This window comes from Symphalangus syndactylus, chromosome 5 (genome assembly GCF_028878055.3).
Source record: "Symphalangus syndactylus isolate Jambi chromosome 5, NHGRI_mSymSyn1-v2.1_pri, whole genome shotgun sequence".
Lineage (NCBI taxonomy): Eukaryota > Metazoa > Chordata > Mammalia > Primates > Hylobatidae > Symphalangus > Symphalangus syndactylus.
The window spans coordinates 30738794-30766222 of NC_072427.2; the positions used below are offsets into that span (position 1 = coordinate 30738794).

A 27429-nucleotide genomic window follows, 5' to 3' on the forward strand; every position below is an offset into this window, starting at 1 on the left:
CAAACAAAAGGGAGCCGGGCATGGGTGTGGTGGCTCACGCCTATAATCCCAGCACTTCGGGAGGCTGAGGCAGGAAAATCGCTTGAACTTGGGAGGCGTAAGTTGCAGTGAGCCAAGATCACGCCGTTGCACTCCAGCCTGGGAAACAAGACGAAACTCCGTCTCAAAAAAAAAAAAAAAGATGGTAAATTTTATATTATGCATTTTTTTTTACCACACACACAAACAAACAAAACTAGAGGAGAGCTAGTAAAAAACAAAAAATCGGCCGGGCGTGGTGGCTCACGCTTGTAATCCCAGCACTTTGGGAGGCCGAGGCGGGCGGATCACGAGGTCAGGAGATCGAGACCACGGTGAAACCCCGTCTCTACTAAAAATACAAAAAATTAGCCGGGCGTGGTGGCGGGCGCCTGTAGTCCCAGCTACTCGGAGAGGCTGAGGCAGGAGAATGGCGTGAACCCGGGAGGCGGAGCTTGCAGTGAGCCAAGAATGTGCCACTGCACTCCAGCCTGGGTGACAGAGCGAGACTCCGTCTCAAAAAAAAAAAAAAAAAAAAAAATCACTCTAGCTGCCACAAGGTTTGAAGGGGCCCTACTAGAGGCAGGAAAGTCTCCTAGCAGGATGTTCTTTTGTCCTGATGAGAAGTGCTGGGACATGAACAAAGGCAGTGCCCTGGATCCCCCCAAAGACTGTGAAAGATTGAATTACTTGTCCCTTGTAATATAATTATTCACCCACATCCTTGCCATGGTGGACAGAGAATACTTTCCCACCTTTTGATTTTGTGTTTGGCCATGTAACTTGCTTTGGCCAGTAGGAAAGTTGTGAACCTGACATGAGAAGTTTTGAAATGTGCTTGCTCAGTTGGACATGCCTTCTCGTGCTGCAGTAATCTGCCATGACAAGAACGTGCTCCATATGGCTGCTGCTCCTTCCTTCTGGGTCTAGGAATGAGTCTCCAGGAACAGGCTATAATCCCTGGGTAGCCGCTGGTCCCAGGAGAACAAGGGACATGCAGAGCAGATCTGAACTCAGCCTGTAGCTTGCAGTCTAGCCTCGATCAACCAAGGTACGATTCAATTTCAGCTGAATTGTACAGCTGACCCACAGACCCATGAGCGTGACAATAAAGGATTATTGTTGTTTCATACCGCACAACAACCCATTTTATAATGGCACTTAGTAGGCTTTTACAACCTCAACCATTGTTCTGCTGATAGCAAAGCTTTCCATCCAGCAATACTCAACATCCAAACACAGAAGACAAGGCAAAAGCAGGAGGGAGTGCTGAGGTGGTTAAGTTCATATACAGAGTGCTGGTGAAAGCACAGGGTGAAGAATCCCTGGGGGTCACTTCCTAGATGGGAGCACAGTAGCCTAATACCTTAGCTGTAGCTTCATCAGTATGTTGGTATGGATCGCTGTAGGAACACGTGATCAACAGCTCTTAACATCATCTTTTTGGAGTGACTTGAGTCTTGTGATTGAAATGATTCTATTTCTTACTGGTTGGGATTATTTAGTGAAGACACTGTTTGGAACAGATGTTATCATTATCCTGTTCCTGGGCACAGTGGCTCACGCCTGTAACTCCAGCACTTTGGGAGGCCGAGGTGGGTGGATCACTTGAGGCCAGGAGTTCATGACCAGCCTGGCCAACATGGCAAAACCCCATCTCTACTAAAAATACAAAAATTAGCCAGGTGTGGTGGCACATGCCTGTAATCCCAGTTACTCCAGAGGCTGAGGCATGAGAATCCCCTGAACCTTGGAGTCAGAGGTTGCAGTGAGCCAAGATCATGCCACTGCACTTCAGCCTTGGCTATACAGCAAGACTCTTGCCTCAAAAAAATAAAAAGATATGATATTATCCTATGATAATGAATCAGTGGCCTTTGCAGGACAGAAGGGACCCAAGGTACCTGTCTGTCACCTGGTCAATCTTCTTTCACCTGTATGCTCCCCAACTCCTCCCTTAACCCTTGGATTATTTTGAAGCAAACTCAAGGCATTTTATCATTTCATCTGTAAATTTTTTTTTTTGAGACAGAGTCTCATTCTGTTGCCAGGCTGGAGTACAGTGGCACAATCTCAGTTCACTGCAACACCCACCTCCCAGGTTCAAGCAATTCTTCTGCCTCATCCTCCGGAGTAGCTACAGGTGCATGTCACCACGCCCGGCTAATTTTTGTATTTTTAGTAGAGACGGGGTTTCACCATATTGGCCAGGCTGGTCTCCACCTCCTGACCTCATGATCCACCTGCCTCGGCCTCCCAAAGTGCTGGGATTACAGGCTTGAGCCACCGCACCCAGCCAGTAAATATTTTTGTACACAGCTTTAAAACGTAAGAAATTTTTAGCTGGGCATAGTGGCTTATGTTTGTAATCCCAACACTTTGGGAGGCCAAAGCAGGAGAATCATTTGAGCTCAGGAGTTCCAGACAGCCTGGGCAACATAGCAAGACCACGTCTTTACAAAAAAAAAAAAAAAAATTAGCCGAACGTAGTGGCACATACCTGTAGTCCCAGCTACTAGGGAAGCTGAAGTGAAGTGGGAGGATGAAAGAAGCCTGGGTGGTCAAGACTGCAGTGAGCTGAGATTTCGCCTTTGCACTCCAGTCTGGTTGACAGAATAAGACCCTGAAAAAAAAAAAAAGAAAAGAAAAAGAAAGAAAGAAGAAAAGGAGAGAGAGAGAGAGAGAGACAGAGAGAGAGAGAAAGAAAGAAAGAAAGAAAGAAAGAACTCACGCCTGTAATCCCAGCACTTTGGGGGGCCAAGGCGGGCAGATCACAAGGTCAGGAGATAGAGACCATCCTGGCTAACACAGTGAAACCCCCTCTCTACTAAAAAATTAGCCGGGCGTGGTGGCAGGCACCTGTAATCCCAGCTACTTGGGAGGCTGAGGCAGGAGAATGGCGTGAACCCAGGAGGCGGAGCTTGCAGTGAGCTGAGATCGAGCCACTGCACTCCAGCCTGGGTGACAGAGCGACACTGTCTCAAAAAAAAAAAAAAGGAAAGAAAGGCAAGGAAGAAAAGAAAGAGAAAGAAAGAAAAGGAGAACTACAAACCACTGCTCAACGAAATAAAAGAGGATACAAACAAATGGAAGAACATTCCATGCTCATGGGTTGGAAGAATCAATATCGTGAAAATGGCCATACTGCCCAAGGTAATTTATAGATTCAATGCCATCCCCATCAAGCTACCAATGACTTTCTTCACAGAATTGGAAAAAACTACTTTAAAGTTCATATGGAACCAAAAAAGAGCCTGCGTCGCCAAGTCAATCCTAAGCCAAAAGAACAAAGCTGGAGGCATCACGCTACCTGACTTCAAACTATACTACAAGGCTACAGTAACCAAAACAGCATGGTACTGGTACCAAAACAGAGATATAGATCAATGGAACAGAACAGAGCCCTCAGAAATAATGCCGCATATCTACAACTATCTGATCTTTGACAAACCTGACAAAAACAAGCAATGGGGAAACAATTCCCTATTTAGTAAATGGTGCTGGGAAAACTGGCTAGCCATATGTAGAAAGCTGAAACTGGATCCCTTCCTTACACCTTATACAAAAATTAATTCAAGATGGATTAAAGACTTACATGTTAGACCTAAAACCATAAAAACCCTAGAAGAAAACCAAGGCATTACCATTCAGGACATAGGCATGGGCAAGGACTTCATGTCTAAAACACCAAAAGCAATGGCAACAAAAGCCAAAATTGACAAATGGGATCTAATTAAACTAAAGAGCTTCTGCACAGCAAAAGAAACTACCATCAGAGTGAACAGGCAACCTACAAAATGGGAGAAAATTTTCGCAACCTACTCATCTGACAAAGGGCTAATATCCAGAATCTACAATGAACTCAAACAAATTTACAAGAAAAAAACAAACAACCCCATCAAAAAGTGGGCAAAGGACATGAACAGACACTTCTCAAAAGAAGACATTTATGCAGCCAAAAAACACTCATCATCACTGGCCATCAGAGAAATGCAAATCAAAACCACAATGAGATACCATCTCACACCAGTTAGAATGGTGATCATTAAAAAGTCAGGAAACAACAGGTGCTGGAGAGGATGTGGAGAAATAGGAACACTTTTACACTGTTGGTGGGACTGTAAACGGGTTCAACCATTGTGGAAGTCAGTGTGGCGATGCCTCAGGGATCTAGAACTAGAAATACCATTTGACCCAGCCATCCCATTACTGAGTATATACCCAAAGGACTATAAATCATGCTGCTATAAAGACACATGCACACATATGTTTATTGTGGCACTATTCACAATAGCAACGACTTGGAACCAACCCAAATGTCCAACAACGATAGACTGGATTAAGAAAATGTGGCACATATACATCATGGAATACTATGCAGCCATAAAAAATGATGAGTTCATGTCCTTTGTAGGGACATGGATGAAACTGGAAATCATCATTCTCAGTAAACTATCGCAAGGACAAAAAACCAAACACCGCATGTTCTCACTCATAGGTGGGAATTGAACGGTGAGAACACATGGACACAGGAAGGGGAACATCACACTCCGGGGACTGTTGTGGGGTGGGGGGAGTGGGGAGGGATAGCATTAGGAGATATACCTAATGCTAAATGACGAGTTAATGGGTGCAGCACACCAACACGGCACATGGATACATATGTAACAAACCTGCACATTGTGCACATGTACCCTAAAACTTCAAGTATAATAATAATAAAATAAAATAAAGGAAAGAAAGAAATCACTACTTTATCATATAAAAAATCAATAATAAGTCATTAATGGAAATTATAATCCAGTTGGCGTTTTCTATTTCTTCAATTATAATTTTCTGTCTTTCTTTTTTTTCTTTCTTTCTCTTTCTCTTTCTTTCTTTTTCTTTTTTTTTTTTTTTTTTTTTTTGAGACGGAGTCTCGCTCTGTCACCCAGGCTGGAGTGCAGTGGCGCGATCTCGGCTCACTGCAAGCTCCGCCTCCTGGGTTCACGCCATTCTCCTGCCTCAGCCTCTCCGAGTAGCTGGGACTACAGGCGCCCGCCACCACGCCCGGCTAATTTTTTGTATTTTTAGTAGAGACGGGGTTTCACTTTCACCATGGTCTCGATCTCCTGACCTCGTGATCCGCCCGCCTTGGCCTCCCAAAGTGCTGGGATTACAAGCGTGAGCCACCGCGCCCGGCTCTTTCTTTCTTTTTCTTTCTTTCTTTCTCTCTCTCTCTTTCCTTCTTTCTCTTTTTTCTTGAGACAGGGTGTCATTTTGTCACCCAGGCTGGAGTTCAGTGGTTCAATTATACCTCACTGCAACCTCAAACTCCCAGGCTCAAGTAATCCTCCTGCTTCAGTCTCCTGAGTAGCTGGAACTACAGGTGTGCACTACCATGCCTGGTAATTTTTAAAAATTTTTGTAGAGGCAAGGTTTCACTTTGTTGCCCACTTTGTTGCCCACTTTGTTAATCTGGAACTCCTAGCCTCAAGTGATCCACCCGCATCAGCCTCCCAAAGCGCTGGGATTACAAGCGTGAGCCACGATTCCTGGCCTCATTTTCTTTTTTTAACAGGTGTTTGAATTAATATACAAATAAGGTCTATAAATAGGGCTTGGTTGATAAGTCTTAAACCTGCAAGTTTCCCCTCCATCTCTTTTTGTTTTGTAACACTGTTTTGTTAAGGAAATTGAGAGATTTTTTTTTATTTTGTTTTTGTTTTTTGAGACCAAGTCTTGCTATCACCCAGCCTGGAGTGCAGTGGCGTGATCTCGGCTCCCTGCAACCTCACCTTCCCAGGTTCAAGTGATTCTCCAGCTTCAGCCTCCTGAGTAGCTGGGATTACAGGCGCGTGCCACCACACCCAGCTAATTTTTGTATTTTTAGTAGAGACAGGGTTTCACCACGTTGGCCAGGCTGGTCTCGAACTCCTGACCTTAAGTCATCCACCAGCCTCAGCCTCCCAAAGTGTTGGGATTACAGGCGTGAGCTACTGCGCCAAGCTGGAAACTGGGTTGTTTATCCTTGTAGTTTCCCACAATCTGAATTTGGTTGATTGCATCCCTGTGGTACCATTTAACATGTCTTCCGTCTTCTGTATTTAAATCCAAGTCCAACTATTTTTTTCAAGACCACCTCCTAGATGGTGATATGTGCTTCCATCAGGAAGCACCTAACTTCTGGTTGTGTCTCATTTTGCAACATCTGCAGCCATGGATGATCATTACCTAAATTCATGAGGAATTGCAAAATAGTGACATTGTAACTGTATTATTTCTTCTTCTTTTATTAACCTGCATATTTCTACAAAGTAAAACTTGCCCTCATTGATTATTTAGTTATCCTGACAGATAGATCATATGCAAAAGACAGAACAAATATTTAATGCTTTCCCTTTATTTACCAGCTGCCTAGCATCCCCCTAAGGTGAAAAATTAGTTATTTTTAAATGTGTGTGAATCAGTGGATTTAAACATGTCTGATTGGTGTCAATCCATTGCAGTTATTAGTCTTACTGGAGCTCAAAAAATCCCGCCTTTGGCTGGTGGAAGTGTATTCAGGTTGGCTCCTGTGTTCTTTTGACATGACCCAGGGAGTGTTTCATAGCATCCTATTTTATATGACAGGATATTTATGACTCATTCCTTATATCTCCTGTCCCCAAAATGCCCAGAGGCATTTTTCATCTGGATTGACTGAAGGTCAGTGATGGCGGGAGGTAGGCTGACTCCCAGTTTGAAGACTTACAGAGCTACATGGACAGTGATGTCACTTGCAGATGTGGGGTCGACATTGAGCTTGGGGGACCAGAGTGATCAAAGAGGACTGAGAGGGTAGTGGGGTGAGGGCAGACATCTCTGGCCATCCCACAGGGCCTTGGGGGACTTCAGCAGTGCAACTCCAGTCCACAGTAAGGGTGATGGCAGTTGCTGCAGGTGGCCATGGGAGGCTAAAGGCAATGGTACTATGAAGGCCCCAGGCATCTTCAGGCTTCCACATGGTCCATGGCACAAGTCACCACAGACCGCCCAAACCTGGGTTCACTTTCCTCCCTTGGCGCCTGTGCATGAGAAAGCTCCTGTCTTCTCTAAACATGGGTTGGCCCAAAACAGAGACGTGTGTCCCCTTGTTACAGTCTGCTCAGCCTGCTAATATAACCCCCAGCCCCCACATACACACGCCTTTGTGCATTCACCCCTGCACCATAAAGCACATGTACTCCATGCATAAACTCGTTTATGTATACGATGGTGTGCAGCTGCCCACTCACACACACACACACATGCAGTGGTGTAGAGAAGGAGCCTTGGCGGTACGCTGTGGTCAGGAAGGCCTGCACTTGAACCTCCTTCACTAGGCCATGGGTCTCTGGACCTCAGTTTACTGATCTGTAAAACAAGATGTTGGCCTTAATGTCCCTCTGTCCCCAAGGTCCCTGTCTGTCCATGCTGACAATAAGGTTCTAAGTGTTTCAAAGTATATACACACTCATAGAAACTCTGGGGACAGCCTCTCCCAAGCCTCCCCTAGTCCCCATACCCACACATTTTAACCAGAAAGAGCCCTATACCTGGAATGCCCAGCTTTCAGGTTGCAACTTGCTTTTTACCTTCACTACATCCCCCGAGGAGACTGAAATGCTCACTGGGTGGCCCCCCCAGGCTGGGGTACTAGGGGGCAGGTGGCTCTGGCTTGGTACCTTCATTGGGCCTGGATTTCTACCCACTTCTGCAGGGCTCCAGCGGGGACAGTAACCAGTCTGCAAGGGCAGTGGGCTCTCCCAATTTGCCTCCCAATTAGGATTTGCCAACTCTGGCCATCTAAGGCCTACCGGGGTCCTTGCAGGTTTCCTGGGGGGATAGGAAAGCTCTGTGTGCTGACTGCCCCCCCCGCCGCCCTGCAACCCCGAGGTCAGCTTACCCACTGCAATCGGCTGCCAAGGGGCGCTGGATCTCACGTGCTACTCTATATGAGTGTGTGTTTTGGGAGAAGTACTAGAGAAGAAGGGAAGGCTTTTTTCCATAGAAAGGCATGCGATGTAGTAAAAGTGGGGAAGCTTTGGACACAATCCTAGCTCAACAACTTATCAGGGGTGTCTAATCTTTTGGCTTCCCTGGGCCACATTGGAAGAAGAAGAATTGTCTTGGGCCACACATAAAATTAACACTAATGATAGCTGATGAGCTTAAAAAAATTTGCAAAAAAAAATTATTTTATTTTATATTTTATTTTTTGAGATGGAGTCTCACTCTATTGCCCAGGCTGGAGTGCAGTGGCACAGTCTCAGTTCACTGCAACCTCCGCCTCCCAGGTTCAAGCAATTCTCCTGCCTCAGCCTCCCAAGTAGCTGGGACTACAGGCATGCACCACCATGCCCGGCTAAATTTTTGTAAAAAAAAAAAAAAAAAAAAATTATAATATTTTAAGAAAGCTTATGAATTTGTGTTGGGCTGCATTCAAAGCCATCCTGGGCCGCATGTGGCCCATGAGTTGTGGGTTGGACAAGCTTGACTTAAATGCTATGTGGCCTTGGCCCCTTCCCAGGCCATGGTTTCCTCTTCTGTGAAAAGGGAACCAGTGGCTGGGAAAAGGGAACCAGAAGCCGAAGTGGGAGGATCACTTGAGCACAGGAATTCGAAATCAGCCTGGGCAACATAGCAAAACCTTGTCTCAATTTTAAAAATAAAAAATAAATAAAGAATAAAAAAGGGAACCAGAGTGACTATTTTAGGGTAGTTTTGAGAATTCGCTGACATAGTGCCTATAAAGCCACAGCAGGTGTCAGCCACATAGTAGGTGTTCAAAAGCTGGGAGCTGCTGTGTTGCTGCTGTCATTATTGACTGGCCTGTTTTTCAAAACAGGGCACAAAGGTGACTTATGGGAACTCCAGAAAGGAATGCTTGGTTTCAATACTTAGCAAATAATAATGAAAAGAATATTAAAGCATATATAAACATTTTGAGGCCGGGCGCGGTGGCTTATGCCTGCAATTCCGGCACTTTAGGAAGCCGAAGTAGGAGGATCACTTGAGGTCAGGAGTTTGAGAACAGCCTGGCCAACATAGTGAAACCTCATCTCTACTAAAAATACAAAAATTAGCCGGGCGTGGTAGCACGCGCCTGCAGTCCCAGCTACTTGGGAGGCTGAGGCAGGAGAATCACTTGAACCCAGGAGGAGGAGGAGGTTGCAGTGAGCCAAGATCGTGCCACTGCACTCCAGCCTGGGCGACAGAGCGAGACTCCATCTCAAATAATAATAATAATAATTATTATTATTATTATTATTTAAAAATAAAGTATATGTAAACATTTGAAAACAATGACGATTTATTTCTCTATCTGGAAATATGCAGACTAGTTGAATAGAGAAATCCCTTTCTAAAAATGCTGAATGAATATCAAAAACGTGTGTGTGAAAACACAGATGAAAGGGTGTTAAACAGGGAATCAGTCAGAAGCCAGAATAACAAGAGCATGACCCCATCAGGGTGAGCCTGCACTGGGGCCTGTGCTTCCTGAGGCTCTGGGTTGTAAATGGCCAGCGTGCCAGGCACCTGCTGGGCACCACTTCAGTCCGCTTGGCCCCAGTTCTGATTCTGGCCACTGCTGAGGTGATGAGTGTTCTGTGGGCCTCATGCAGGTGCTGCCTCACCTTGGGCACATGGAGCCCACCCCTCCCTTCCTGTCTGAGTCTCACTGACCCCACAGGGCAAATGCTCTTGGGAATCCCCTGGACCCTTATGCATGCGCAGACCCCAAGTTCAAGGGAGTTCATGTCTGTGAGACCACTCTTGACCAATGAGTGACACAAGCAAATACTCAATGTGTCTTTTTTGTATCTCCCATTTCATAAGACTCCTTGGAAGATCCTATGGAATCAAGCACCTATCAGAGGTCCCCTTGATAACGCAACCTTGTCCCGGGCTTCCCTCTTTCTTTCTCTCTCCAGCCCTCACTCCTACTCCCTAGGATTACTTCCAAAATTAATTACACAAAAACCTTTGTCTGAGGCTTTGCTTTTAGGGGAAACAAAATGAGGAAAGAGAAGAAAAGACCTGAGGTCTGGTCCTGGGAAGTAGGTTATCAAAGATTACTTTTCTCCCCCAAATTTGGGACTTCTCAAAAGCCAGTGCCCTAGGGGAGAAATGGGGAGAAAACAACTCAGCCACAGAAGACTTTGCCGTATCCACTTAGCTGTGCTGGAGAGGTAACACAGGCTAAAAGAAATCCAGTAAAATGCATAACAAGCTAATAGTCACATAGAGAAAAGCCCAACATCATATTCCCTATGTGATTGGAAAAACACTAAGCCAAAAACAATTTTTAAGTGGATCTGAGTTGGAAGTACCCCTAGGCGCCTGGCAAAAGCAAACAAAAATCCTTTCTGGAAGAATATATTTTAAACACAGATTCAAAGACTTCCCACAAAGAATTTCAAGGAACATAAGCTCATAATTAAACATCAATAAACTCAAAAAGAAACAAACCACAAGAGCATGAGTCAGCAGAAACAACGAATAACAAGATGAGACCCACAAATACTACATAAAACAGAATGATGAGATGCAGGATAGAAAATAAGTGTTTCAGGCCGGGCACTTGGCTGTAATCCCAGCACTCTGGGAGGCCTGGGCAGGAGGATCGTTTGAGCCCAGGAGTTTGAGACCAGCCTGGGCAATAGAGTGAGACCCCATCTCTCTCTCTCTAAAAAAAAAAAAAAAATATATATATATATATATATACACACACACACACACACAGAAAAATATATATTATATATAATATATTATATTTATATGTAAATATATAAAAATATATGTATTTATATATAATATATATTTATATATAATTATAATATATAATAACTATATGACATATAATAAATTATTTTATATATATTTATTATATATATATATAGAGAGAGATGGAGTTTTGCTCTTGTTGCCCAGGCTGGAGTGCAATGGTGTGATCTTGGCTCACTGCAACCTCCACCTCCTGGGTTCAAGCTATTCTCCTGCCTCAGCCTCCCAAGTAGCTGGGATTACAGGCATGAGCCACCACGCCTGTCTAATTTTGTACTTTTAGTAGAGATGGGGTTTCTCCGTGTTGGTTAGGCTGGTCTCGAACTCCTGACCTCAGGTGATCTGCCCACCTCAGCCTCCCAAAGTGCTGGGATTACAGGCATGAACCCACCATGCTCAGTTGAAAAAAATTTTAATATGTTTAAAGAGGTGTAAAACGGGTCAGGTGCGGTGGCTCACAGCTGTAATCCCAGCACTTTGGGAAGCCAAATGGGTGGATCACTTGAGGTCAAGAGTTCGAGACCAGCCTGGCCAACATGGCAAAACCCTGTCTCTACTAAAAATACAAAACTTAGCCAAGTGTGGTGGTGCACGCCTGTGATTCCAGCTACTCGGGAGGCTGAGGCAGGAGAATCTCTTGAACTCGGGAGGTGGAGGTTGCAGTGAGCCAAGATGGTGCCACTGCACTCCAGCCTGGGAAACAGAGCAAGACCTTGTCTGAAAAAAAAAAAAAAAAAAAAAAAAGAACTGTAAAATGATACTGAAAATATGGCAAAGAAACTAATTAAATTAATTAGGCATATCTGAAGATGAACCAAATAAAACTCCCAGGAATGAAACTATAATTATTAAGATTTAAAACCTCAAAAGAGGTTGGGTGCAGTGGCTCACACCTGTAATCCCAGCTCTTTGGGAGGCTGAGACAGGTAGATCATTTGAGGTCAGAAGTTTGAGACCAGCCCGGCCAACATGGCGAAACCCTGTCTCTACCAAAAATATAAAAATTAGCCGGGCATAGTAGCGGGCACCTGTAATCCCAGCTATTCGGGAGGCTGAGGCATGAGAATCACTTGAACTTGGGAGGCGGAGGTTGCAGTGAGCCAAGGTCACGCCACCACACTCCAGCCTGGACGACAGAGTGAGACTGTCTCAAAAATAAAATAAAATAGTTTAAGAAATTACTAAAAATTCAGCAAAGAATGAAAAAATGGTGAAATATGAAAGAGAAGTTAAGAGATATGGAAGAAATTCAACATTTATTCCTGATAAAAACCTCTCAGCAAACTAAGAATTAAAGGGAATTCCTCAAGTCAATGATGGACATTCACAAAAACCCTACATCTACTGTCATATTTTATGGTAAGAAACTGAATTCTTTCACTCTAAGTTCAGGAAGAAGCAAGGATACCCCTTCTTAACACATCCATTCAATATTTTACTAGAGGCCCTAACCAGTGCAAGAAGTCAAGAAAAACAAATAAAAGGCCTACAGGCTGGCAAAGAACAAACCTGTTTCTGTTAGCAGAATACACAATTGTCTTTATAGAAAATCACAAAGAATCTACAAAAAGCTCCTACAATGAATGAGTTAAGCAAAGTTATGGGATATGAGGTCAACATAGAAAAACAAATTGTGCCAAAGGGGCTATGGGTGGCCCCTTTTCTCCTCAGTCAGGGCTGGAGGCCAAGATCAGCCTTTGAGGATTATCAGGGCTGCCACAACCTGGGCAGCCTTGTTTTCCTACCTCAGACATTTGTAGAAGGAAGAAAAAATCAATTGTATTCCTATAGATTAGCAATAAACAAATAAATTGGAAATTTTGAAAAGTACCATTTAGAATTGCATAAGAAACAGATTCCTACATTGTATAAATCTAACAAAACATGTGCAAGAGCAGTATGCTGAAAACAAAACAAAACCGATGAGAGAAACTAAAAAATATCTACATAAATGTTTATAAAGTAGAAAAATCAATATGGTTAAGTGACAAACTCTTCCCAATGCAATCAACAGAGTTAATGCAATACCAGTCAAAATCCCATCAGGGTGCCAGGTGTGGTGGCTCACACCTGTAATCCCAGCACTTTGGGAGACCAAGGTGGGCAGATCACTTGAGGCCAGGAGTTCAAGACCAGCCAAGTGATCTGCTCTGTCGCCCAGGCTGGAGTGCAGTGGCGTGATCTCAGCCACTGCAACCTCTGCTTCCCGGGTTCAAGCGATTCTCCTGCCTCATCCTCGAGTAGCTGGGATTACAGGTGCACACCATCATTCCTGGGTAATTTTTGCATTTTTAGTAGAGGCAGGGTTTCACCATGTTGACCAGCCTAGTCTTGAACTCCTGACCTCAAGTGATTTGCCTGCCTCAGTCTCCCAAAGTGCTGGGATTACAGATGTGAGCGACTGTGCCCAGTCTTAGAAGTAAATTTATAATTTAAATAATTTAAATGCTTATGCTGCAATGGGAGGCGGATCAAGTATCAATAATCTAAGCTTCCACCTCAAGTGGTTCAAAAAAGAAAAGGAAATCAAATCCAAAGAAAGAAAAGGGAAATAATAAAGAGCAGAAATCAATGAAATAGAAAAAAACAACAATAAAAAAATTAATAAAACCAAAAGTTGGTGTTTTTTTGTGTTGTTTTTTGTTTTTTGAGACAGAGTCTCGCTCTGTCACCCAGGCTGGAGTGCAGTGGCGCGATCTCGGCTCACTGAAAGCTCTGCCTCCTGGGTTCACGCCATTCTCCTGCCTCAGCCTCCCGAATAGCTAGGACTACAGGCACCCGCCACCATGCCCGGAAAATTTTTTTTGTATTTTTAGTAGAGAAGGGGTTTCACCATGTTAGCCAGAATGGTCTTGATCTCCTGACCTTGTGATCCACCTGCCTCGGCCTCCCAAAGTGCTAGGATTACAGGAGTGAGCCACCACGCCCGGCCCTTTGTTTTTTTGTTTTGTTTGTTTTTGAGATGAAGTCTCACTCTGTCGCCAGGCTGGAGTGCAGTGGCGCAATCTCGGCTCACTGAAACCTCCGTCTCCCAGGTTCAAGTGATTCTCCTGCCTCAGCCTCCCGAGTAGCTGGGACTATAGGCATGTGCCACCATGCCCAGCTAATTTTTGTATTTTTAGTAGAGATGGGGTTTCACCATGTTGGCCAGAATGGTCTCAATCTCTTGACCTTGTGATCCGCCTGCCTCAGCTTCCCAAAGTCCCGGGATTACATGCGTGAGCCACCGCCCCCGGCCCAAAAGTTGTTTTTCTTTTTTTAATGATCAACAAAATTGACAAGCTTTAATAGAGACCAAGAAAAATACAGAGAAAACACAAATTGCCAAAATCAGCAATAAAAAAGGGGACTTCACAATAGACTATTTACCAAAAAAGTACTGCTAGTAGTTAATACTTAATGGTGCAGACTGAATGTTTTTCTCCTAAGATAAGGAAAAAGGCAAGGACATTCTCTCTCCCCACTCCTATTCAACATTGCCCTGGAATTTCAAGCTGGTGAAATCAGGGAAGGAAAAGAAAACAAAGGCATGCAGGTTGGAAAATAAGTAAAAATGTCTTTAATTGCAGAAGACATGTATGTAGATAATTCTTTGAAGTGTATTTTATTTTATTTTTCTAGCGATGGGGGTCTCACTATGTTGCCCAGGCTGGTCTTGAAGTCCTGAGCTCAAGTGATCCTCCCATTTCAGCCTCCCAAAATGCTGGAATTACAGGTGTTAGCCACCACACCTGGCCCTGTGGAACGGACTTTAAGAACTAATAGAACTAATAAGCAAATGTAGCAGGGTGACAGTATGCAATATCTATATATATGATCAAAAAACTTCTCACAAAGAAAAAATAGGGATGATTTCACCAGTGAATATTAAAACAGTTGAAGAAGAAGAATGAACTCCAATTCTCCATAAAGTCTTCCAAAAATTAGAAGAGGAAAGAATACTTCAACCTATGAGGCCAGTTATCCTGATACCAAAACCAGAGAGACATTACAACAAAAACAGAAACAAAAATTCTACAGACCAATATCCCTTGTCAGTATAGATATAGAAATCTTTAACAAAATACTATCTAACTGAATCCAGCAACATATGAATAAGATTGACCAAATGGGATTTTTCCCAAGAATGCAAGTTTGGCTGGACTTAATGAAAATGAATCAATCCAATGCACCATATTAGAGAATAAGGAAGAAAACCACAAGATCATCTCAATGATGCAGAAAAAGAATTTGACAAAATCCAACACTCTTTTATGATAAAGACACTCAGCAAACTAGGAATAGAAGGGACTTCCTCAACCTGTTAAGGTTCACCTATGAAAAACCCAACACCAACTTCATACTTAATGGTGAAAAACTGAAACCTCCCCCTAAGATCAGGAGCCACAGAAGAATGTCCACTCTCACCACTTCTACTCAACATTGTACTGGAGATTCAACCAGGGCAGTTAGCCAGGGCAATTAAAATTTAATTTCAAATCCCACTGAAATTGGGATGGAGGAAGTAAAGCCATCTCTATTTGCGGAGCATATGATCTTGAATAGACAAAATCCTAAGGAATCCACTAAAAACAACTACTAGAACTAATGAATTCAATCAGTTTGAGGAGTATAATATCAATATATAAAAGTCAACCATATTTCTTTATGCTAGCAATGAACAATATAAAAATGAAATTAAGAAAGCAATTCTATATACAATAGCATCAAAAAGAATAAAATACTTACTGTTGGGAGAAAAGCTGACTGTTGGGAGAGAAGCTGAGCAGGGCTTGGAACATGTCCGGGGTCCAGGGTCTAAAACCCCTCGTGGCCTTTGGAATGTGTCTAGATTTGCTGGCTCCTTGCTTCTAGCACTCCCATTATCTCAAGTAGCCATATGTTTCAAAGAAAATGCTAAACCATCACAGCTGTAGCTCATTCGCTTGATACACTGCTTCCTTTCAACCTCTACATCCTCAACACCTGTTTCTTTCTTTGATCACCAATAAATAGCCTGGGCCCCCAGAACGCAGGGCCTTCCCAGTCTCCGTATCGTTGGGCCCCTGGTCCGACTTTCTCTCTTGTCTTTTCTCATTCCTTTGATTCCGCCGGACTTCGTAGCCCCCACGGCCTGGTGTTGGGTCTGATCACCCCAACAACTTCGGAATAAAATTGTTTGGCTGTTTATTATGTTGTATTCTTTGAGAGTCTTTGGCCATAATTACTCAAAAATCTATTTAAAATGAGGTACCTGCGGAGAAATGAAAGTAGAAAGAGAAAAGGTTCGGATGCAAGTAAAGCTCTTAAAAGGCCCCCACGTTGAAGGTTCCCAGCATCTCAAAAGAGTCTTAGAACTCAAGAATAAAGCAAATCATGAAATAGCACACCTAATAAATAACACAGAGGCTAATAATAAAATTCTTTCTTTAAAAAAAATCATTTTGGAGGTGGCTCACACTTGTAATCCTAGCACTTTGGGAGGCTGAGGAGGGTGGATCAGTTGAGGCCAGGAGTTAAGAGACCAGCCTTAGCCAACATGGTGAAATCCTGTCTCTACTAAAAATACAAAAATTAGCCGGGTGTGGTGGCGGGCACCTGTAATCCCAGCTACTTGGGAGGCTGAGGCAGGAGAATTGCTTGAACCTGGGAGGCGGAGGTTGCAGTGAGCTGAGATTGCGCCATCGCACTCCAGCCTAAGGGACAGAACAAGACTGTCTCAAAAAAAAAAAAAAAAAATCATCTTGGAGAAAGAAAATTGGGATAAAGTCATGAAGTTTAACAATCCAGGATGCCAAGATCCTGAGGACTAGAAGTTTCCCAGCTAAGAGGGATGTCCCCTCAGTGTGTCTTACCAGTGAGAGGTGACAGTCTGCTGGCAGTCCTCACAGCCCTCGCTCTCGGCGCCTCCTCTGCCTGGGCTCCCACTTTGGCGGCACTTGAGGAGCCCTTCAGCCCGCCGCTGCACTGTGGGAGTCCCTTTCTGGGCTGGCCAAGGCCAGAGCCGGCTCCCTCAGCTTGCGGGGAGGTATGGAGGAAGAGGCGCGGGCGGGAACCGGGGCTGTGCGCGGTGCTTGCGGGCCAGCGCGAGTTCCGGGTGGGCGTGGGCTCGGCGGACCCCACACTCGGAGCGGCCGGCGGCCCCCACCGGCCTCAGGCAGTGAGGGGCTTAGCACCTGGGCCGGCAGCTGCTGTGCTCAATCTCTCGCCGGGCCTTAGCTGCCTTCCCGCGGGGCAGGGCTCCGGACCTGCAGCCCGCCATGCCTGAGCCTCCCCCCAACTGCGTGGGCTCCTGTGCGGCCCAAGCCTCCCTGACGAGTGCTGCCCCCTGCTCCAAGGCGCCCAGTCCCATCGACCACCCAAGGGCTGAGGAGTGTGGACGCACGGCGCGGGACTGGCAGGCAGCTCCACCTGCAGCCCCCGTGCGGGATCCACTGAGTGATGCCAGCTGGGCTCCTGAGTCTGGTGGGGACTTGGAGAAACTTTATGTCTAGCTAAGGGATTGTAAATACACCAATCGGCACTCTGTATCTAGCTCAAGGTTTGTAAACACACCAGTCAGCAACCTGTGTCTAGCTCAGGGTTTGTGAATGCACCAATCGACACTCTGTATGTAACTACTCTGGTGGGGACTTGGAGAACCTTTGTGTCCACACTCTGTTCTATCTAGCTAATCTGGTGGGGAAGTGGAGAACTTTTGTGTCTAGCTCAGGGATTGTAAAGGCACCAATCAGCACCTTGTCAAAACAGACCACTGGGCTCTACCAATCAGCAGGATGTGGGTGGGGCCAGATAAGAGAATAAAAGCAGGCTGCCCGAGCAGGCAGTGGCAACCCGGGTTCTCTTCCACACCGTCGAAGCTTTGTTCTTTTGCTCTTTGCAATAGATCTTGCTATTGCTCACTCTTTAGCTCCACATTGCCTTTATGAGCTGTAACACTCACTGCGAAGATCTGCAGCTTCACTCCTGAAGCCAAGGAGACCACGAACCCACCAGGAGGAACGAACAACTCCAGACATGCCACCTTAAAAGCTGTAACACTCACCGCAAAGGTCCACAGCTTCACTCCTGAGCCAGCGAGACCATGAACCCACCAGAAGGAAGAAACTCCAAACACATCTGAACATCAGAAGGAACAAACTCCGGACACGCCGCCTTTAAGAACTGTGACACTCACCGCGAGGGTCCATGGCTTCATTCGTGAAGTCAGTGAGACCAAGAACCCACCAATTCCGGACACCAATATGAATAAAAAGCATCCACCCTGTCACCAGGAAGTCCTCTACTCAGAAAGAACTGACCCAAGTCTGGGAGAGCAACCAATTCAAATGTGCAGGGCTGGAGCTTGTGAACACAGCCACTGTTTTCCATTGCACATCTTCATCTCAGTAGTGACATGGCCACTCCCGGGGAACTTGTGGCAGGGATCCCAAGGTGAAGCAGCACAGATGTCTACAAACTGTGTAGTGACAGTGGCTCAGAGCCTCCAGACTCCTGCCTCTGCATGGTGGCCTCCTGCCTTCAACAACTCACTGGACCTCATGAAGATGCCTTCCATGGCTTTCCAGTTGTTGCTCCGGCTTGGCTAGGCCAGGCCATGCATATCTTTTTGCCCACTGATGGGTCCACCATATCATTCTCCTGTGACAGACAGCGGTTCCTCAATGGAAGAATGTTTGAACCACCCCTCACCATCTCTTACCCAGTAGGGCCCGTTACAGAGCATGGTCCAGTCATCCAGGTGACTACCTTCACCTTCCTCACCAAAAGCACCCACTTCCTGGTTTTCAGAAAGGTGTGGAGGGTTCAGCCAGTGTTGACATGTGTCAGCCGGATGGGCTGGCAGCGCTTGATGGGGGTTCCCCTGTCACCGGCTGTGGTGGTCTTGCCCATATTCTCCAGTAACTGTTGCTGTCATCCATGGAGGTTACACCTGTCACTGCTGCCCAATACCTGACCCATAGAGCACATCTTGTGACTGCAGTTGGACACTGTAGCGCATTTCGAGCAGCTTCACCATAGAGCCACGAGTAACAGCCAGACTGGATGCTCCCACGGTGCTCCACAAACTCCCAAACAGCAGTAGTGGAACCACAGCCATCCTAGCTGGATTTGGAGCCCCAGATCTTCCAGAAATAAATTTTTTTTAAAGAAAAGCAAAACATATACTCTGAAAACTAAAACATTTGTTTAAAGAACTTAAAGATTGGCTGGGCCCCATGGCTCATGCCTGTTATCCCAGCATTTGGAGAGGCGAAGGTGGGAGGATTGTTGAGCCCAGGAGTTCAAGAACAGCCTGGGCAACATGGCGAGGCCCATCTCTACAAAAAACTAAAAAAATTAGACGAGGGTGGTGGCATACACCTGTAGTCCCACCTACTCGGGAGGCTGAAGTGGGAGGATTGCTTGAGCCTGGGAAGTCAAGGCTGCAGTGGACTGTGATTGTGCCACTGCAGTCCAGCCTGGGCGACAGAGTGAGACTCTGTCTCAAAAAAAAAAAAAAAATGGGTAGCACAATGGCTCACACCTGTAATCCCAGCTACTCAAGAGGCTGAGGCAGGAGAATTGCTTGAACCCGGGAGGTGGAGGGTGCAGTGAGCTGAGATCACACCACTGCACTCCAGCCTGGGTGACAGAGCAAGACTCCATCTTGGGGGGAAAATATTACAAAAATTATCCAGGTGTGGTGGTGCTAGTCCCAGCTCCCAGGGAGGCTGAGGCACAAAAGTCCCTTGAACCTGGGAGGTGGAGGTAAGCCAAGATTGTGCCACTGCACTCCAGCCTGGGCAAGAGAGCAAGACTCTTATCTCAAAAAAAAAGAAAAAAAAAAGAGAGAGAATCTGAGCCAGGTCAGCATTAACCTCTCAACAGCAATATTCGAAACTAGAAGTTTATGAAACAATGCCTTAAAGTTGCTGAGGGAAAATCATTATATACCCAGCCAAAGTATCAACCCAGTGTGAGGGTAGAAAATAGACATTTTCAGACAAAAAAAAATTGTCTTCCATGAAAACTTCCTCAGGAAGGAACTGGAGGATGTGCTCCACCCTAGAAGGGCATAAACCAAGAAAGAAAAAATGGAACCCAGGAAAATCAGAGATCCATACAGGAAAGAGAAGAAATGACGTTGCAGAATGTTGGCAAAGGGAAGCCTCAGGAGGACGACTATGCTGCTGATCTGGAAAGCTTCTGGCTCAGATGGAGGCAGGAGAACTGAGGGCTCCAGAAAGGGTGTCTCAAGGGAAAAAAAAATTAAGGAACTGGAACCGATAGCGAAAATCCGTATTGAGAATCATCTTACTGGGTTTTTGCAGAAGATCTCTAATCATGGGTCAAAGAAAATAAGCAAGTGAAAAAAATGAGACAATGATTAACTCTGTGGGGGAAAGGAGATTGAAAAAGATAGTATATTAGTTGTTTCAGCTATAAACACTTTTTAGTGATTGTGAATGTAACCAAGAGTTGTGGTGGTATGATATTGAAAGGAGAGGAGAAAGAGTGTAAGTGAACCTCCTCTGTCACAATAGGGAGCCCTAGAGACAGCATCTAAATTGGACCTCTCGGGAGATAGCCAGAATTGAAATCAATGCTTTATTTAGAGAGTAAAAACCAGAAGAACAACTGAATAAGTTGAAATGGCTGCTTTTGGCGAGCAGGCTGACGTGGGGTAAACAGCTTGCTATTTTTGTTGTAATCCTTTAGCATTCTCTGACTGTAAATACTCTGTACTCATTATTTTGGGGAATAAAAACTGACCAGAAGACCTATGAGGAGAAGCCATGACAACAATAAAGCTGTTTCCTTTTGGGATTTTCCTGTCTGAAGCAATTCTCCTTTGGAAACTGAGCAAACAACCCCTCCCCATTTTTTCCGCTGTCTCATGAAGTGCATTCTCACTCCTATAAATAATCTTGGGAGGCAGGTATTGATAAGGGTTCTTGGTGCTTTGTGAAATATTAACTTGCATGTTGGTGACTCAGAGCAAGACTATCTCAAATGCAGGACAGAAGTAAAAATTCCCACTTTTAAAAATTTTATTATTATTATTTTTCAGAGACAAGGTGGCACTCTGTCACCCAGGATGGAGCTCAGTAGCCCAATTGTAGCTCATTGCAACCTTGAATTACTGGGTGCAAGTGATGCTCTTGCTTCAGCCGTCCAAGTAGCTGGGACTACAGGCGGGCCCCACCATGCCCAGCTAACTTTTAAATTTTTTATAGAGACAGGGTCTTACTGTGTTGCCCAGGCTGGTCGCAAATCTCCTGGGCTCAATCTGTCCTCCCACCTTGGCCTCCCAAAGTGCTGGATTAATGTTGTAAGCCACTGCACCTAACTAATATTCCCTTTTGTTTTTTTGAGACGGAGTCTTGATCTGTTGCCAGGCTGGAGTGCAGTGGCATGATCTCGGCTCACTGCAACCTCCGCTTCCCGGGTTCAAGTGATTCTCCTGCCTCAGCCTCCCAAGTAGCTGGGACTACAGGTGCGTGCCACCATGCCCAGCTCATTTTTCTTTTCTTTTCTTTTTTTTTGAGACAGAGTCTCGCTCTGTTGCCCAGGCTGGAGTACAGTGGTGCAATCTCAGCTCACTGCAAGCTCCGCCTCCTGGGTTCATGCCATTCTCCTGTCTCAGCCTCCCGAGTAGCTGGGACTACAGGCGCCCACCACCATGCCAGGCTAATTTTTGTATTTTTAATAGAGATGGGGTTTCACTGCGTTAACCAGGATGGTCTTGATCTCCTGACCTCGTGATCCTCCCACCTCGGCCTCCCAAAGTGTTGGGATTACAGGCGTGAGCCACCTTGCCCTGCCTTTAATTTTTATATTTTTAGTAGATACGGGGTTTCACCATGTTGGCCAGGATGGTCTCAATCTCTTGACCTTGTGATCTGCCTGCCTCAGCCTCCCAAAGTGCTGGGACTACAGGTGTGAGTCACCGTGCCCGGCCTAATATTCCCATTTTACGCACAAGACAACATAGACCTCAAAAAGGGAAGTAACTCTCTAAAATCACACAGCCAGTGAGTGGCAGAGCTGGAGTCCTGACTCCCGTTTCTGTTTTCACACAGCTGGCCTCAGGCCCAGGGACTGCTTGGCCTTCATGCTTCCACTTCTCACCTCTCTCCCAGCTGACCCCACCTTGCCTTCAGACACTTTCCACAATGTCCCTGGCTCTGAGCCCCACCCTGAGGGGATCCTTAATGTGAGCTATAGGCTGAGCCCATGATCTCGTCACAGACTGAGCCCTCATCCTGATCACTCACTAAGCCCTGATCCTGCCACAGAATGAGTCTTGGTCCTAGTCCTAGATAAAGCACTGAACCTGGTCATAGACTGAGCCCTGATGCAGTCACAGACTGAGCCCCAGCCCCTTGCCACCAGTTCCCTTAATAATGTATACAATTAAACACAAGTCGGGCCTGGCACAGAAGACATGGATTGCTGGGTACCATCCCTCTCCAGTGTTGCAGAAATCCTGTCTCAGGGACAGAGCTGGTGCAGCTATGGCCTGGCTAGGTGCTCTGGCATCATTTCCCTCCAACCTCCACCAGAATTTACGCCACAGCTTGTGCCCATTCATTTCTGCCCCTCCCACTACCCTCCCTGTGCGGGTGGGGGTTTGGGCAGCCCATGGTAATAAGCATGGAGCAGGGGTTGTCTGTGATGTCATTCTTGCTCAGAACGAAGCATTCCAGCATGGACAGCACTTGTCCTGGCTCCCCTGCTATATAGAACTCACTGTTCCCCACCCTAGACCCTTACCCTCACCCCTTGCCAGGCCAGCATTCTCCAATATGATTTCCAGGAGCTTCCAGAATGCTGGCTTGTTACAGCTGCTGCCCTGCTCTTAGTGACTAGCATCTCCTTCGAGCAGTCCTCTGTGTCAGGTGGGAAGCCGGGCCGACTTCTGACCACCCTCAGCTCTTGTCAGCCCAGGAGAGGTGGAAGGTCAAGGGAGGGGCAGGGAAGGTGTTGGAGCTGGGCAACTTGGAGGAGAGAAAGCAAGGAGGCAGAAGGGGACAGGTGTCAGTGTATCACTGAGTCATAAAATGTCAGGGCAGGCGGGAAGTGGAAGGACTGGCTCTCCTCTGCTCTCCCTTGCTAAACAGATGGAGAACTGAGGCCCAAGATCCTACAGTGACTTAGGAGAAGAATGGGGCCTCACGTGTGGATTCCCGGTACCAAAGAACAGCGGATCCCATAGCTCCAGAGGCCAGAGGAGGACCTTAAGGGAAGGAAGACCTTCCTAATTATCTAAGTTGCCCAGCCCAGGGACCTCTGGTTGGAGGGGCATGGGGCTGTGAGTTCCCCATCACCATAGGACTGTAGCCAGCACAGTCACAGTATGGCGGTGCAGCCCAACCCTGCCGGGGGTGGAGATTGGTTGCTTTCTTGGCCACGTTTCCTTTTGTGGGTTTGGAACCCAGATGTGCTCCCCGCACGGGATCTTGGGGTCCCAGAAGTGCCTGTTCTCCCTTCTATGTCCCCTAGATCCAGCACAGTTCCTCTGGGCAGCTCTGCCGCTGCCGCTGGCTGGCCACAAGGCACTCAGGACATAGGAGGCATCTAGACCCACAGTCAGAGTATGTATTTGGGGAGGGAAATTGGGAGAGGGTCCAGCCGAGTGGGGGCTGCTTATTGGAGCAGACTGGGCCTGAGAAAATCATGGTAGACAGGTGGGGATCCCACCCTTCTCCAAGCCAAGGGGGTGGGCTGTGGTTTTCAGGCGCTTGGGCCCTTGCCTTGCTGCCCTGCCCCAGTGCTGAACCCCGCGGCCCACACACCCCACAAAAGCAAAGCCGGCTTTCTGGGCCCCGGTGGTTGTGTCTGCCTGGGCCTATTCTCTCCCCACCCCGGTGGTTTACGTGCCTCTGTGTCACGAGGCTGGCCACTCTTTGAAAGCCGAGGGTTGCAGGGTGGGTTCCTCAGGAAGTGGATTTGGACTCGGAGTTACTGTGAGGGATGTCTGTTAGGGAGAGCTCCTGCAGACAGCGCCTGGAGAAAGGAGCGCAAAGAGGCCAAACTGGGCAGAGGGAGAAGTCAAGCTGCAAGACAGGCCCAACCCCAGCCTCAGCTGCCTCACTGGGAGCTCCGAATGACCTGTCACCGCCCCGCACGGGGCTTAAATAGCGGGGCCTGAATTAGTACCCAGCTGGATTAGTCCTTGGATATGAGGCTGCCCAGAGAAAGGCATGGGAGGCCGAGGCAGAGGAGGCAAATCTCTGCAGCTGAGGGCAATCCCTAGAGAGCTAAGCACCTATGACCCTCCCACCGCCAGGGCCAGTCCTTCCTGAGGTACATGTAGACATCGTGTCTCTGGGTCTGCTGTCCTGGGTTTTAGTGGGCTTTTGAGAGATGCTTGTTGAATGAATGAATGCATAAATGAAATAAGCCCCTCACACATGTTGGCCTCACTCTCCTCATCTATTGAATAGGGATAATACTTTCCACACTCATGCTGTGAGGGCCAAGCTCGTTGTAAACACCAAGTGCCATGGGCCTATGAGGCCTCCCCATCTCTCCTTCAGCTGAGGCCCTGAGGTTGGGGCTAGGACATGGAGGGGTGGGGTGGGCTTGGCAGTTCGTGGTTGCTGCTTCAGGGGAAACCACAGCTGCCTCTTGCTGGGGCAGTCAGTGAGGCCCAGGGGAGGGGAAGATCGCATGCAAGGCGGGCTGTGGGCACTGAGTCACCACCCAGAGGAAAACCATGGCCTCAGGAACCCTACGCCAAAGGACAGGTGGCAGGTGAGGTGGGCCAAGAGCTAGCAGTCAGGAGCGGGTATCCAGACAGCCTCTTCACCTCAAGGTCCAGCCCTGTCCCATCCTGCACGGGAAGCATCTACTGTATGCTACAGGAGGGGCTGGCTCAGTCACAGATCTCTGAGCAACAGGACAGTGCAAGAGCTGAGTGACCCTGGGCAAAGAGCCATCCCTCTCTAGCTCTCCCCTACCCCTGGGAAAATAGGGACAATTCTTGGGTTTGAGAAAATTCATCCATGATGTCATCATCTGAAGATTTTGCTTATACGATGCCTTTACCTCATCATTACAGTCTAGAATGCTGCTGTTTGTCACGTTGCATTCATCTACTGATTGCTCTAATAGCTGTGAAATGTCTTCCTCTGTCAGTTTCCTTCTCTTTCCTCTTTGTAGGAAAATGAACAATTCTGAATTCTTAACTGTGTGCAATGAAAGCTAAAAAAAAATACAAAGATGGTATCTCTGGACTTTTTACACTTTCTTGAAAGACGGTCTAATGCTTTGGACAAGGCAATAAGAGAACTGAAAATTGGTGACGTAGCAATGACTCATGTCATTATTGAGTCATTCCTTTCAGGCAATTCCATCATTCTTCTCTTTCCTTACTATTTTAGTCTTTTTTTCAAAGCATGGTTGGGAATAATTGATGAGTAATGATGAAATAGTTCCTGAGAGAATACAATAGCAAAATGTTTTATGATATAGGAAAAATAAGATCGTGAAGATCTCATAATATACTTTAGATTTACAAATGATCCAGTGGATCCATATGATAATTACAAGATAAAATAAGCTTCTTTTTTTTTTTTTTTTTTGAGGCAGTGTCTCCCCTGTCATCCAGGCTGGAGTGCAGTGGCTCACTGCAACTTCTGCCTCCTGGGCTTAGTAATCCTCCCACCTCAGCCTCCCGAGTAGCTGGGAGTACAGGGGTGCACCACCAAACCCAAATAATTTTTGTATTTTTTCATAGAGGCAGGGTTTCACCCTGTTGCCCAGGCTGGTTTCGAACTCCTGAGTTTAAGCAATCTGCCCTCCTCGGCCTCTGGAAATGCAGAAATTACAGGCATGAGCTACTACACCCAGCCCTTTGCTCTTTTTTATTTAAAAAAAAAAAAAAAAAAAAAGAGTGGCCGGGTGTAGTCACTCACGCCTGTAATCCCAGCACTTTGGGAGGCCGAGGCAGGAGGATAACCTGAGGTCAGGAGTTACAGACCAGTCTGCCAGTATGGTGAAACACTGTCTCTACTAACAACAACAACAACAAATTAGCTGGGCATTGTGTCAGGCACCTGTAATCCCAGTTACTCGGGAGGCTGAGATAGGAGCATCGCTTGAACCCGGGAGGTGAATGTTGCAGTGAGCTGAGATTGTGCCATTGCACTCCAGCCTGGGCAACAAGAGCGAGACCCCATCTCAAAAAATAAATGAATAAATAAATAAATAAATAAATAAATAAATAAAAGTTCTCTTTGGTTTTGGGAGACCTCCGTGAAAAAATAAAACTAATGAAATAATCCTCATAAATCGTTTGAACTGCTCAAAAAAGAAACTTCAACCAGGCATGATGGCTCATGCCTGTAATCCCAGCATTTTGGGAGGTTGAGGCAGGCAGATCACTGAGCTCAAGAGTTCAAGACCAGCCTGAGCAACATGGCAAAACCTCCTCTCTACTAAAAATAAGAATACCAAAAAATACAAAAATTAGCCAGGCGTTGTGGCACACACCTGTTGTCCTAGCTACTCGGGAGGCTGAGGCAGGAGGATGGCTTGAAACTGCAAGGCAGAGGTTGCAGTGAGCTGAGATTGTGCCACTGCACTCCAGCCTGGGAGACAGAGTGAGACCCTGTCAAAAAAAAAGAAAGAAAGAAGGAAAGGAAGGAAGGAAGAAAGGTTGGTTAAAAATTAAAATCAAAATTGAGTCTAATGGAGTCTGAAGGTATATTGAGAGTTAAAATGAAATTCCCCAAAGAGGACTTAGCTGAAGGTCCACCTCTCCCTGTGCCTAAATAGGGAGGAAAAAGTAGAGACTGTGACATTAAATGAGACCCCGCCAAATGACAAATTATAAGCAAAAAATGCAAAAAAACGCAAGTGAAGACGATATTGAGGACCCTGGTACTCCTGGTAAACATGGAGTACAGGCTCCTTTGGGTGATTGGTATTCCAAGACAGCTGCCCCATCCTTCTTCTCGGTCTCCCCTACAGCCCCTCTGGCTGGGAGACCCATGCCTGAAGACTGTTCTTGCTTCCTTACTCCCTTCCCCAGCACCGACAGAATTCTCCTATTGCCCACTGGAGCCCCGAGGCTTGGCACACCAGCCATTCTGCTCTCGCTGCTGCAGGCAAGGGGCCCTCTGGCCACCCACGATATCCCTGTGAATCATCCTGGAGCAAGGTCAGTGACAGGCCCAGCACTGCTGGGCACTGGGAGCCCCAAGGGCTGTTTCCCACATGGGATTTTATATTTTGTTTTTTTTTTTAGACAGAGTCTCGCTCTGTTGCCCAGGCTGGAATACTGTGGCATAATCTCAGCTCACTGCAACCTCCGTCTCCCGGGTTCAAGCGATTCTCAAGCCTCAGCCTCCCGAATAGCTGGGACCACACGTGTGCACCATCATGCTCGGCTAATTTTTGTATTTTTAGTAGAGACAGGGTTTCACCATGTTGGCCAGGCTGGTCTCCAACTCCTGACCTCAAGTGAGCCACCCGCCTCGGCCTCCCAAAGTATTGGGATTACAGGCGTGAGCCACCATGCCCAGCCTCCCACATGGGTTTATCATCAATTTACAATAGCCTCACAAGTATTGGGGAAAACTGAGGCTCAGAGAAGGACGGTGACTTGCCTGGGGTTCCCGAGCAAATCATTAACAGAGCACGGTTCATGAC

General features: G+C 46.4%; 1 non-coding gene and 1 pseudogene across 1 annotated transcript; one reads left to right on the forward strand and one right to left on the reverse strand.

The window, feature by feature from the left end:
- The window catches only part of LOC129482241 (stromal cell-derived factor 2-like), a 30731-nt pseudogene extending 10635 nt beyond the window's left edge, over positions 1 to 20096 (reverse strand).
- Positions 12439 to 12562, forward strand: LOC129483779 (small Cajal body-specific RNA 20). Its single transcript, XR_008658275.1, has one exon. It is a non-coding gene; the product is annotated as a small Cajal body-specific RNA 20 (non-coding RNA).
- Positions 20097 to 27429: the final 7333 nt, after the last annotated feature.